Source organism: Macaca thibetana, chromosome 8, assembly GCF_024542745.1.
Source record: "Macaca thibetana thibetana isolate TM-01 chromosome 8, ASM2454274v1, whole genome shotgun sequence".
Classification (NCBI taxonomy): Eukaryota; Metazoa; Chordata; class Mammalia; order Primates; family Cercopithecidae; genus Macaca; species Macaca thibetana.
Genome location: NC_065585.1, coordinates 20659621 through 20671768, shown reverse-complemented (window position 1 = coordinate 20671768; position 12148 = coordinate 20659621). Strand labels below are relative to the sequence as shown.

At 44.6% G+C, this 12148-nt stretch overlaps 1 protein-coding gene across 28 annotated transcripts in view; it reads left to right on the top strand.

The window, feature by feature from the left end:
- The window catches only part of NDUFB9 (NADH:ubiquinone oxidoreductase subunit B9), a 576062-nt gene that overhangs the window by 465043 nt on the left and 98871 nt on the right, over positions 1–12148 (top strand). Inside the window, exon 1 of one of the 28 annotated variants that reach the window (XM_050801774.1) lies at positions 12046–12049. The exons of the other annotated variants lie outside the window; for them this stretch is intronic. The gene's annotated coding sequence lies outside the window, so the exon portion shown is untranslated. Of the gene's footprint in view, positions 1–12045; positions 12050–12148 lie in introns of those variants that run through there. 28 annotated transcript variants of the gene reach the window in all.

Sequence of the window (12148 nt, the reverse complement as noted above, 5' to 3'; positions counted from 1 at the left end):
AGCCTGGCCAATATGGCGAAACCTCATCTCTACTAAAAATATAAAAATTAGCCGGGCGTGGTGGTGGATGCCTCTAATCCCAGCTACTCGGGAGGCTGAGGCTAAAGAATCACTTGAACCAAGGAGACGGAGGTTGCAGTGAGCCGAGATCGCACCATTGCACTCCAGCCTGGGTGACGAGTGAAACTTCATCAAAAAGAAGAAAGAAAGGAAGAAAGGAAGAAAGGATGGAAGGAAAGAAGGGAAGAAGGAAGGAGGGAGGGAAGGAAGGAAGGAAGGAAGGAAGGAAGGAAGGAAGGAAGGAAGGAAGGAAGGAAGGGAGAGAAAGAAAGAAAGAGAGAAAGAAGGGAAGGAGGAAAGAAAACTATTCACCAATAACCCTGATGAATATAAACGCAGAAAATCTTATCCATTTTGTCTTGGGATGATGATGATGGTGATGCTGTTGATGATGATGATGATGAAGCAATAATAGGCAGAATATTTTTTGTAACCGCTGAGAAACAGAGAAGTGGCCAGAATTTTTTGATCATTCACTAATGTGCCAGGAACTATACAGAAGATTTCATACATTATCATTTTTAGGTCTCCTATAACCCTATAATGTCAGCTCAATTATTAACACCAATGTAAAAAATGAAGCTGAAGCACAAAGTGTTTATGTGACTTGCCCCAGGTAACACAATAGAAAGCAACAAGGACAGAGAGCTGGGCTCAGTGGCTCACATCTGTAGTCCCAGCTACTCAGGGGGCTGAAACAAGAGGATCACTTGAGCGCAGGAGTTTGAGGCCAGTCTGGACAACATAGCAAGACCCCATCTCTTAAAAAATAAGAGAGAGAGAGAGAAATGAAGGCAGAAATGGAATCCTACCCACAAGAATCTCCCTAAAAATCCAAGTACATGACTACCTTGTTTCCTCTGCGTCCCCATTGCCTAACACAGTGCCTGTTATAGAGTAGGAACTCAATCAGTGTTGATCGTAAGGGTATGGCTAGGTGTGCCTGATGCCAAGTCCACACACCACGACATCCATCCACACAGATGTGGCAAGAAAATAATATAAAACCACTCATGAAGTCATGACTCCCTGGCTCACCTATTTTCCTCCCTCTATCTCCCTTTCTGCTTTAGGTCAGGCCCTGTGAAGCATCTTCATGATTTTGGTTAGAGAAGAGAGTGCTGCAGGCACCTATATGAAACAGGACCCACCGGGCAGGGGAAGAAATGATTATGAGAAAATCCAGGGAGAGCTATTTCCTGAGATAGAGCTGAAAATAAACTAGACTTCTCTATGAGGAGATGAGAATAGCAAGTAACATCTTCTAAGAGCTCATCTGCTCTATTCAATTAATCACAAAAATTTATGAGTTGGGGATTAGTAATATTATCACCATTTTATAGGTGTAGAAACTGCAGGAAGGTAGGCTGGGCAAAGCGGTTCACACCTGTAATCCCAGCACATTGGGAGGTCCAGGTGGGTGGATCATGAGGTCAGGAGTTCGAGACCAGCCTGGCCAACGTGGTGAAACCCCGTCTCTACTAAAAATACGAAAATTAGCTGGGCGTGGTGGTGGGTACCTGTAATCCCAGCTACTCAGGAGGGTGAGGCCTGAGAATTGCTTGAACCTGGGAGGTGGAGGTTGCACTGAGCCGAGATGGCATCACTCCAGCCTGGGTGACAGAGTGAGACTCTGTCTCAAAAAAAAAAAAAAAAAAGGAAATTGCAAGAAGGGGAGGTTGAATGACCTCTCTAAGGCATCCTGGTTGTTGGCACAACTGGGGCTCAAATCCAGGTAGTCCCTCTGCTCATGACCATTACACCAGAATCTGGAAGGCATGTACTGTGGGTGAGATGACTCTTCAATAATCGGCACTGAGGAGAAGCCACACTAAAATATGCTCATGAAAATGCAACTCTGCAAGAGAAAAATGTCTGCCTGTTGCTTTTTTAATGGTTGAAATAAAATTATATTCCCGTCACAACCAAGAGAAAGGCTTAGAGCCTAGAGAATGGCTTAGATTATGCAATTGCTTCTTTGTCCTTGCCAAGGTAAGGACATTTTATCTAATGGACATGAACACTCCCATCACTAAAAAAGTACATTCTGTCTCAGGATTTGGTCAATTTGTTTTCCCAGATTAACTTCTGCAACTATCTAATACTATCTCTCTAGTCAGACTAGTCTATTCACTTCCCCCAAAACACCCATTTCTGGACCTTTTCTCAAACCAGTTATCTTCCTAGGATGTTCTTTTTCTCTCTCCCCTTATCGAAATCTTACCTTGCTTCAGGTCATTAACACAAAATCTTACCTTGCTTCAAGTCAGTAACACAAGGTACATTTTAGATTGTCTGAGATGTAGCTTGTTAAATACAGGTTTGGTGTCCTACCCCCAGAGATTTGTGTTCAGACTTGCTTAAATCTTCGGTGATTCCAGGAATTAACTTTTTAAGCATGCTCCCTAGATTCTGACAGGGTGTGTGTGGTGTGTGGTGTGTGGTGTGTGTGTGTGTGTGTGTGTGTGTAGGTAGGTAGGTAGTGGGATCATTTTGAGGGACATTGCTTTGGTAATGGGAATTTAAAACATGGTTGGAGGCCAGAAGACCTCTGGACTAGGAAGAGCATTTGAAGCCATCCAGTTCCGCATTATAAATTTTCTTGTGAGGAAACTGGTGCCCAGAGAATGTAGCTCTACCTTGTAAATTTACTAATGCAGAAACTGAGGCCCAGATAATTTAAGTGATGTGCCCAGGATCACACAGTTATGAATTGGCTGAGCTGGTACAGCCACAATCCCAGCTCTGTCTTTCTCTGACACAAGATTTTCCCTAGATTCCATAGCAATAAGCCCCAAACCCTGCCCTTACCACACGATACACCACCATCACCACAGGAGGATTGCCTAGGCTGGGTTAAGACCCACACACAAGTTGTGTGGTCTTGTGCAAGTTACCTGGTCTCTCTTGGGCTTAGTTTCACTGTTAATAGAGCAGGTATAAAACTCAGCTCACAGGGCTGTTGATATGGTTTGGCTGTGTCCCCACCCACCCAGATCTCATCTTCAATTGTGACTCCCATAATCCCCACATGTTGTTGGAGGGACCAAGTGGGAGATAATTGAATCATAGGGGCAGTTTCCCCCATACTCTTTTTGTGGTAGTGAATAAGTCCCACAGGATCTGATGTTTTTATAAGAGGAAACCCCTTTTGCCTGGCTCTCATTCTCTCTTGCCTGCTGCCATGTAAGACGTATCTTTTGCCTTCGCCGTGATCGTGAGACCTCTCCAACCACGTGGAACTGTGAGGCCATTAAACCTCTTTTTCTTTATAAATTATCCAGTCTTGGGTATGTCTTTATCAGCAGCATGAAAACGGACTAATATAGCTGTAATGCAGATTAAGTGAAATAGAATGCAAGGTTTTTCATGGGACAAGGCCAGAGAAAAATACTGAGAATAAATATATGCTTTGGGCTATATTTTGGAGTATTAATTTACATTGTTTTCTTTTTCCCAGTTATTCTTTTTCCCTTTGTTGCCATGCATGTTTGTGGCCTGCTCCCTGCTCGTCACCCCAGGATGGATGTAACAGGAGAAATTAGAAATAGCCTGCCCATCTTCCTGAAATTTTTTCCCAGAAGCCTAATCCCCAGGATCAGGAAGGAATCCCAGGGACAAACTAAAAGTCTTGACAAGAAGCCTGGGGACAAAACGAAGAAAGGAAAATTCTGATGGGATGGGGATTTGAGATTTGGGATGGGGAAAATGAGGGATGAGAAAGGTCTATAGGTCCTGGCTGAAGAGGTAAGTAGGTCCTACCTCCCAATATAGTCTCTGGGTTTATCTGGGCAGGCAGAAATGCAGGAAAACTCCTTCGAAAGTCCCTTGACCCAAGTGCGGTGAGGAACGCTTAAAGGTCATGCAGATGTAGACAGTGGTAATCACAGCTGATCACCCACCATCCTTCCACAGTTTGGCATCATCAAAATCTTAAAATCACAGCAAAATCTCAGGTATCAGGAGGGCTTGCATAACTATGGCCCAGCCCTCAGTGGAGAGAAGTCCAGCAATGAGGTCAGGCCAGATGCAGTGACTCATGCCTGTAATCCCAGCACTTTGGGAGGCCGAGGTGGGAGGAAATCATTTGAGCCCATGAATTCAAGACCAGTTTGAGCATTATAATAAGATCTTGTCTCCACACACACACAAAAAAGTTGACTACGTTTTTAATTTAAAATTAAAATTTTTAATTTAATTTAAAATGTAAACCACCAGTGTGGTCGTGCAGGTACCTGTAGTCCCAGCTACTCAGGAGGCTGGGGTGGGAGGATCACTTGAGCCAAATAATTTGAGGCTGCAATGAGCTATGATTACACCACTGCACTGCAACCTGGGCAATAGAGTGAGACCCTGTCTCTTAAAAAAAGTGTGGGAGGTTAGGGGGATGAGGTCAGTTTTCTATCAGCCAGGAGGAAGGTCACCTTGAGATAGAAATAAAGTTGAATTATAGAAAATAAGGCAGCTACTACTTGTTCCAACTGTAGGGGCTAAGTGTCCACTCACAATCAAGAGAATGCATGAGTGGCCTGTGCTTCTCACATTCCTTATTGCACTGCTGGCTGGGACTCCCTGAGCTGTTAAGGTTGAGGGAACAGTGCAATCTCAGGCCCTTATTCCAGCACCCCCATGCCATTCCCAGAACAGCCAGGAGCAGATCCAGGTTTAATGGGGCATTGAACTTAAACATTTGTGGCCCTGTTTAAGAAAAAGAGTACAAAATTACACATACAAAGTTAGGAACAAAAGTGACCTCTGCTGGCTTCTGAAGTCATGCCTGGCTCCTGCTGCTGGCACCAGCCTTCAAGTGCCCACGGCCCGTCCCTGCGTGACAAACACACTTGCAGCCAGGCCCTCAGTGCTACCTGCCCCTAGACCGAGAGATAATACCAAGGACCTTGACAGCCCTGGTAGTCACTGCAGTGCTTGCTGCCAAGGGCGATGCAGTTGTCCATGTTCCAGAGCCCAGCTGCCTGAGCCAACAAGACATAGCACCTGCCAGAGCCCGCAGCAGGCATGAGCCCACACTTGGCCCTGCTGGAGGGACAGCCACAGCGTGCTGCAGCTTGGTCACTGTAATCACAAAAATGTGGTGACGGATTCACAATGTAAAACAAGTAAACTCTGCCTTCAAGATCACGTTGTCGGGCCGGGCATGGTGGCTCATGCCTGTAATCCCAGCAACTCAGGAGACTGAGGCAGGAAGATCACTTGAACCCAGGAGGTGGGGTTGCAGTGAGCTGAAACTGCACCATTGCACTCTGGCTTGGGTGACAGAGTGAGACTCTGTCTTAAAAAAGAAAATGCTTTAAAACTTGGAATGTAAATACATAAGTGTCTACTATATTATTTTCAGTACATTTGACATACGTTGTAATTAAAATAAACTTAATAATATATTTAAAAATAAGTAAATAAATATTTCCAAAAGAAGACTAGGAATAGTCTACACCTCACAGAAACCTTAGAAAACTTAATTAATATAAAGCAGCGGAATCAGGGCCAGGCACATGGCAAACACTTGTTGAATATTCATTGTTTTCCTCAGTGCCACTATTTTACATAATTTTAAAGCTTTCTTTTCTTTTTTCTTATTTTTTAACTGTCCTAGAAGTCAACCGAGATGGGACAGAAAGGAAAGAAAATCCTGGAATGTCTTCTTGAAGAAGGCGATCCTAAATCTGAATCCAAATTTTCAAAAATATGTCTCCTGGGTGAAGGTGAAGGTAGCAAGAGTCTGCCCAGCAGCCCCCAACCCCTTTTTTTTTTTTTTTTTTTTTTTTTTTTTTTTTTGAGACGAGTGGAGTTGTGCTCTCTGTTACCCAGGCTGGAGTGCAGTGACATGATCTTGGCTCACTGCAACCTCCCCCTTCTGGGTTCAGGTGATTATCGTGCCTCAGCCTCCTCAGTAGCTGGGACTACAGGCGTCCAACACCATGCTCAGCTAAATTTTGTATTTTTAGTAGAGACAGGGTTTCACCATGTTGGCCAGGCTGGTCTTGAACTCCTGACCTCAAGTGATCTGCCTGCCTCAGACTCCTAAAGTGCTGGGATTACAGGTGTGAGCCACAGCACCCAGCCTCACCCAGCTCTCCCTAGTCTCTTTTAACCTCGCCTGTCTGACTCACATATTTTCCCAGCTGCTGATCTTTGCTCTTCCTCTCCTCTCTGTCTTTAATGTAAACCCCGCTCCAGAGGCTCTGTTGTTCCCAGGGCCTTTCATGCACTGCCTAGAGAAAGGCCACTTAACTGGCTAGTGTTCACCACTCTCCCTCATGTGTCCTTGATTACAGGGACCGAGAGGTAAAATCAAACCATTTTCCAGCCTCCCCAGTAGTCAGGAGTAGCCATGGGAACCCATTTTGCCCTCGAGAGGCAGGCGGAAGTCCATGGGGCAGATGCTTCCCCTGGACCCCTTTAATGAAAAGTATTGGCAAAAACCGTGATTACTTTTGCACCAACCCAGTAAAAAGGGATCCAGGGCTGGTATTGCTGCAAAGGGAAATTGTGTTGAAGTTTCCATTACTTGTTGCCAAACACACTCACGAACCTGACTGTCCTGTCAGTAAGGGATGTTTTTGGGTTTTTGTTTGTTTGTTTTTGTTTGTTTGTTTGTTTTGAGACGGAGCTTCACTCTTGTTGCCCAGGCTAGAGTGCAATGGCGTGATCTTGGCTCACCTCAACCTCTGCCTCCGCTTCCCGATTCTCCTCCCTCAGCCTCCCGAGTAGCTGGGATTACAGGCATGTCCCACCATGCCCTGCTAATTTTGTATTTTTAGTAGAGACGGGTATTCTCCATGTTGGTCAGGCTGGTCTGGAACTCCTGACCTCAGGGGATCTGCCCGCCTCGGCCTCCCAAAGTTCTGGGATTACAGGCATGAGCCACCGTGCCCGGCCATAAGGGATGTTTAATGGAGATGCATAGACAAAAACCTGTGGGGCCCTTGAGGAGCCCTGGACATCCCTTCCAGCCGAAGGCCAAGTACCTCACATTCCTCACCATCCTCAGCTGCCTCGGTGCAGGTGCCTGCTTCCATCTAGTGTCCATATTTTAAAACTACACCACTGCTTTGGGATGTGAACTATTTTTCCCTCAGCATTTTCTTCTTTCCTTCCATCACTCATTCATTCATTCATTCATTTGTTCATTTATGAAAGGAAAATAAAATCTCAGGACCTCAATTTAGCCTGCCAAAAGGAAAAAGAATAAGCCAAAAGCTGAGTCATGCAAGAAGCTGCCTTTTCTTTTGTTCCTAAGCAGATGCTACAGATAAAAGGCCAGATATCTCCAGCTGCTCGATGTCCACCTTATCTATCAAGTGCCGATTTACTGAGCATAAACAAATACACAACTGACTATTCCCCCACCTGCTCCTTGTCTCTTGCAACATGTGGATTCTGTGATGTGACTGGACCTTCCCTCTTTCCCCTCCAGCTTACTCTTCCCCTTTAGACACTGAAGCCCACAAAATCACCTTTGGAGAAACGCACAGATCACAGACTGTTTCTGTGGTTTCTGTGTTGCCTTCTTTTGGTATATGCCTTACATTGGCTTCTAAACTTTACAAACTTCTACATTGACTGAGACTTGTGTCAGACATATTTTGGTTGACAAATCGGCATCCAACAGAAGGGACTCTGAGTGGAGGTGGTCCTGACCTTTGATGAATCTGCCATCAGTGCTTGGTACCAGCCTGGGCTACTTTTATTGCTCAAACTGTTACTGGAAAGGGGTCTGGAACCGATCACAGAGTGAGTTCTTGGATCTCTCGCAGGAAAAAATTCTGGGCCAGTCACAGAGCACAGTGAAAAAAGCAGGTTTATTAAAGACTATTATAGAGTAGGGCATCCTCAGAAAACAAGAAGAGGAGGCCAGGCACGGTGGCTCACACCTATAATCCCAGCACTTTGGAAGGTGAGGTGTGATAGTTGCTTGAGCCCAGGATTCAAGACCAGCCTGGGCAACGTAATGAGACTCCATCTCTACTAAAAATAAAAAGATTAGCCTAAGTGGTAGCATACCTGCAGTCCCAGCTGCTAGAGAGACTAGGCCGTAGGATCTCATGAGTCTGAGATGTTAAGGCTGCAGTGAGCCACTATCACGCCACTGCACTCCTGCCTGGGTGACAGATAAGGCCTGTCTCAAAAGAAAAAAAAAAGGAAAAGAAAAAAAAAGCAAGAGTAGGACTGTGAACACAAATAAAATGCTATATAAAAAGGGAGCTGGCCAGGAGCGGTGGCTCACACCTGTAATTCCAACACTTCGGGAGGCCAAGACAGGTGGATCACTTGAGGTCAGGAGTTCAAGACCAGCCTGGCCAACATGGTGAAACCCTGTCTCCACCAAAAATATAAAAAATTAGCCAAGTGTGGTGGCATGCACCCGTAATCCCAGCTACTCAGGAGGCTGAGGCAGGAGAATCATTCGAACCTGGGAGGCAGAGGTTGCAGTGAGCAGAGATCATGCCACTGCACTACAACCTGGGTGACAACACGGGACTCTGTCTCAAAAAAAAGAAAAAGAAAGAAAGATAAGAATAATGAACTTATGTGCTTTATTATAAAGGCTTGTGATCAGCTTGTGACAGGCTGATGTTATCCTCTTGTGTAACTATTGAGTTCAGCAGGATTTTAGGGATATACTATTATCTATTAGTATAAGAAACCTATTGTCTATTAGTATAAGAAGCCTATTCTTAAACTAAGAATACTTTTTGGTCTTGAGATATCAGGACATCAAGACTTTTTGTTAAGTTCTACATCTTGTTTACTTAGCAAATATCATTAACTTATTCTTTCAACCATAAAGGTCTTGTGAAGGAGAGTGCCTAACTTCCTGGGAATGGAATGTAGCAGGTTTCACTTCATTTGGCCTTATTCAAGATGGAGTCACTCTGGTTTGGACACCTCTGATATATTTTCCTCCTCCCTTTTATAAGGGGATCCTTAATTCTAAGTACAGAGGAACAGAGGTCCATCTTCAGAAATGTCTTCAAGCTGAACAGGGGCAATGATATTCCTCCCTAACCATTGGGATCCCTTGTATTTAGATTGGAGAGGAGTTCACTCAGCAAGTGTTGGCATGGTGAGGACCAATCATTATTGTGACTTTCAACAAAAGGTGAAATCTGGAAAATTAGTAAGTGTTCAATTTGAAGAAGCTATTTAATAGGTTTACCTTGTTTCTTTTTCTTTTTTTCTTTTATTTTTTTTTTAGATGGCATTTTGCTCTTGTCACACAGGCTGGAGTGCAATGGCGTGATCTCGGCTCACTGCAACCTCCACCTCCTAGGTTCAAGTGATTCTTCTGCCTCAGCCTCCCGAGTAGCTGGAATTACAGCTGTGTCGCACTATGCCCTGCTAATTTTGTATTTTTAGTACAGATGGAGTTTCACTATGTTGGCCAGGCTGGTCTTAAACTCCTGACCTCAGGTGATCCGCTTGCCTCCGCCTCCCAAAGTGCTGGGATTGCAGGTATGAGCCACTGTGCCCGGCCAGGTTTACCTTGTTTTCTTGCACAAAAATTACAACAGCAATACATTCCATAGCAACAAAACAGAATCTGTTCCAATCATCTGGAAAAAAAAAAAGGTTTTCCATGAACCAGACAATTGCTGGAACCACCCTGATATGAGGTCAACTGACAGTGTGTCAACAGCAGAGATAAGGGTGTCTAAGTCCTTCATGGCCTGAGTAATATTATGTGAATGGTATGGAATATACAAACAACATTCCACTTTGATGATAGCACAAGATCCCCCTTGAGCTGCTGTTAAAATGCCCAAAGCCATGCTGTTTTGTAACGCTACCTGTCTAATTTGAGAAGTCTCTTCAGTTAGTAGGATAATAGCATGCTGTGTCGTATTGAAAGCTGTAGCTGTATGTTGGATAGGGATTCGACTTGCCACTTGACATCCATTACAGCTGCCTCTGGCAGTAATATAGCCCCCGAGTAAAACCACCAAGGAGGGTGGGGCGCAGTGGCTCACGCCTGTAATCCTAGCACTTTGTGAGGCCAAGGCGGGTTGATAGTCTGGGTTCAGGAGTTCGAGACCAGCCTGGCCAACATGGTGAAACCTCCTCTCTACCAAAAATACAAAAATTTAGCTGGACGTGGTGGTGTGGGTGCCTGTAATCCCAGCTACTCTGGAGGCTGAGGCAGAGAACTGCCTGAACCCTGGGGGAGCGGAGGTTGCAGTGAGCCAAGATCATACCACTTCACTCCAGCCTGGGTGTAAGGGTGAAACTCCCTCTTGGAAAAAAAAAAAAGAAGAAAAAAAATCACCAGGGAGACCACTTTGGTCACGTGTGATGAGATATCCCAACTTTCCAGTTAGATGAGAGAGAGTCTCATTTAGTGAGGATATGCCCTGGGAGATAAGGATGACCCCATGTACATCTTCCAATCCAATTACAAGGTAAATATGGCCAGCCGTGAGACCGACATGCCCATAGCCAACCCCAAGGAGAAAGACAGGCAACCAGTGGCTAGGACTTATTCTGCCATCCCATCCACACTTGGTCACTTACAAGGGTGTGATTACATTGTTGGGGTGGTAACCTTCCCATATTACGGGTCTCAGTCTCTTTGTAACTGTTACTGTCTCTTTCAAAGCATAGAGGTACTATGCTTGATACCAGCACTTGGACAGCTGTCATCCACCCAAGTCCATCATGCACAGCATGACAGGGCAGGGTGGAATTTAGCTGTTTCCTCATTAAACCAAAAAGATGCTTCCTTGTTTCATTGTGAGAAATGAAAGGGTTGGACCCTTTGTTTTTGTAGTACATGGGAAAACGTGATGGATGTTCATTCCAATCATAATGATGATCCCATGAACTCATATTGGCTGGCGGGATGTGTTATGGCAGCACCACGGTGGAGGAGAGCTGTAGTTCTCCGCACACCTGGTGATCCATTTGGTTGTGTAGGGAGGCTGGAGTTTGTGCCCATTCAGCAAAGAGATTGCCTCTTAGCTAATACCAATATATGTCCAGAACTGGGATACTAATCCAGATTTTTATGTTATTCATCTTTCTTGTTTCTTCTGAGCAGGAGCCAGAGATCACTGGTTGGTTCACAGAAATAAGTGGAATCAGTCTCTTACGTTCCAGCAGCCTGTGGGACTTCATAAGAAACAGGCTTAATTCAAGATCAATGAACCCAGCTGCTTCTTCCTTGAAGTGTAACTGCGGTTGAGGTACTAAGGAGTACTTACTCGGTAGGGTCCTTTCCACTGTGGGAAAGTTGATCTACTGGGGACCATTCTTTTCAAGTCATTAACAGGACCCCATTTCCTGGCTGGATTACAATAGGATTTTTTTCCTTAGTGAAGGAAGTCTCTCATTTCTGTATTCAAGAAGAGCTTTTTGCACCTAACCTAAGTTGGCAACATAGTTCTGTAATTTGAAAGTATCTATATCTACTAGGAAATCTGCAATTCTTTCAGACAGGCCTTTCCATACATTATTTCAAAAGAGCTGAGCTACAGCCTTCCACTGGGGTAGCCCAAACTTGCAGCAAGGCCACAGGCAATAGACACAGCCAGGTTTCTGATGTTTCCTGTCAGAGCTTAGCAAGGATCCTCTTTAGAGTTTGATTGGCCCTTTCTACTTTTCCTAAGACTGGCCTCCATGCAGAATGAAGACCATATTGAATTCCTAGAGCGGATGCTGTGTCTTGGGTTATTGTTGCTATGAAAGATGGGCCATTATCACTCTATAAGCTTTTAGGCAACCTGCATCTGGGAATCATTTCCTTAAATGAAAATTTAGAAACCTTGATTGACTTTTCAGGCCAGATAGGAAAAGCTTCAATCCAACAGGTAAAGAAAGGTATCAACCAACACTAATAAATATTGGAATCCTTTACATGGGGGCATTTGGGTATAGTGTGTTTGCCAATCTTCTTCTGGGTATGATCCCCTATGCTGAACAGGCTTTACTAGTGGAGTAGGTAAAGGTTGGTTCTTTGAGTTTTTTAGGGGGGCACACAATTCACAGGCCCAAGTCACTTGTTTTACTGTTCTAAGAAAGTCTTTTCTGCCAGGCGCGGTGGCTCACTCCTGTAATCCCCAGCACTTTGGGA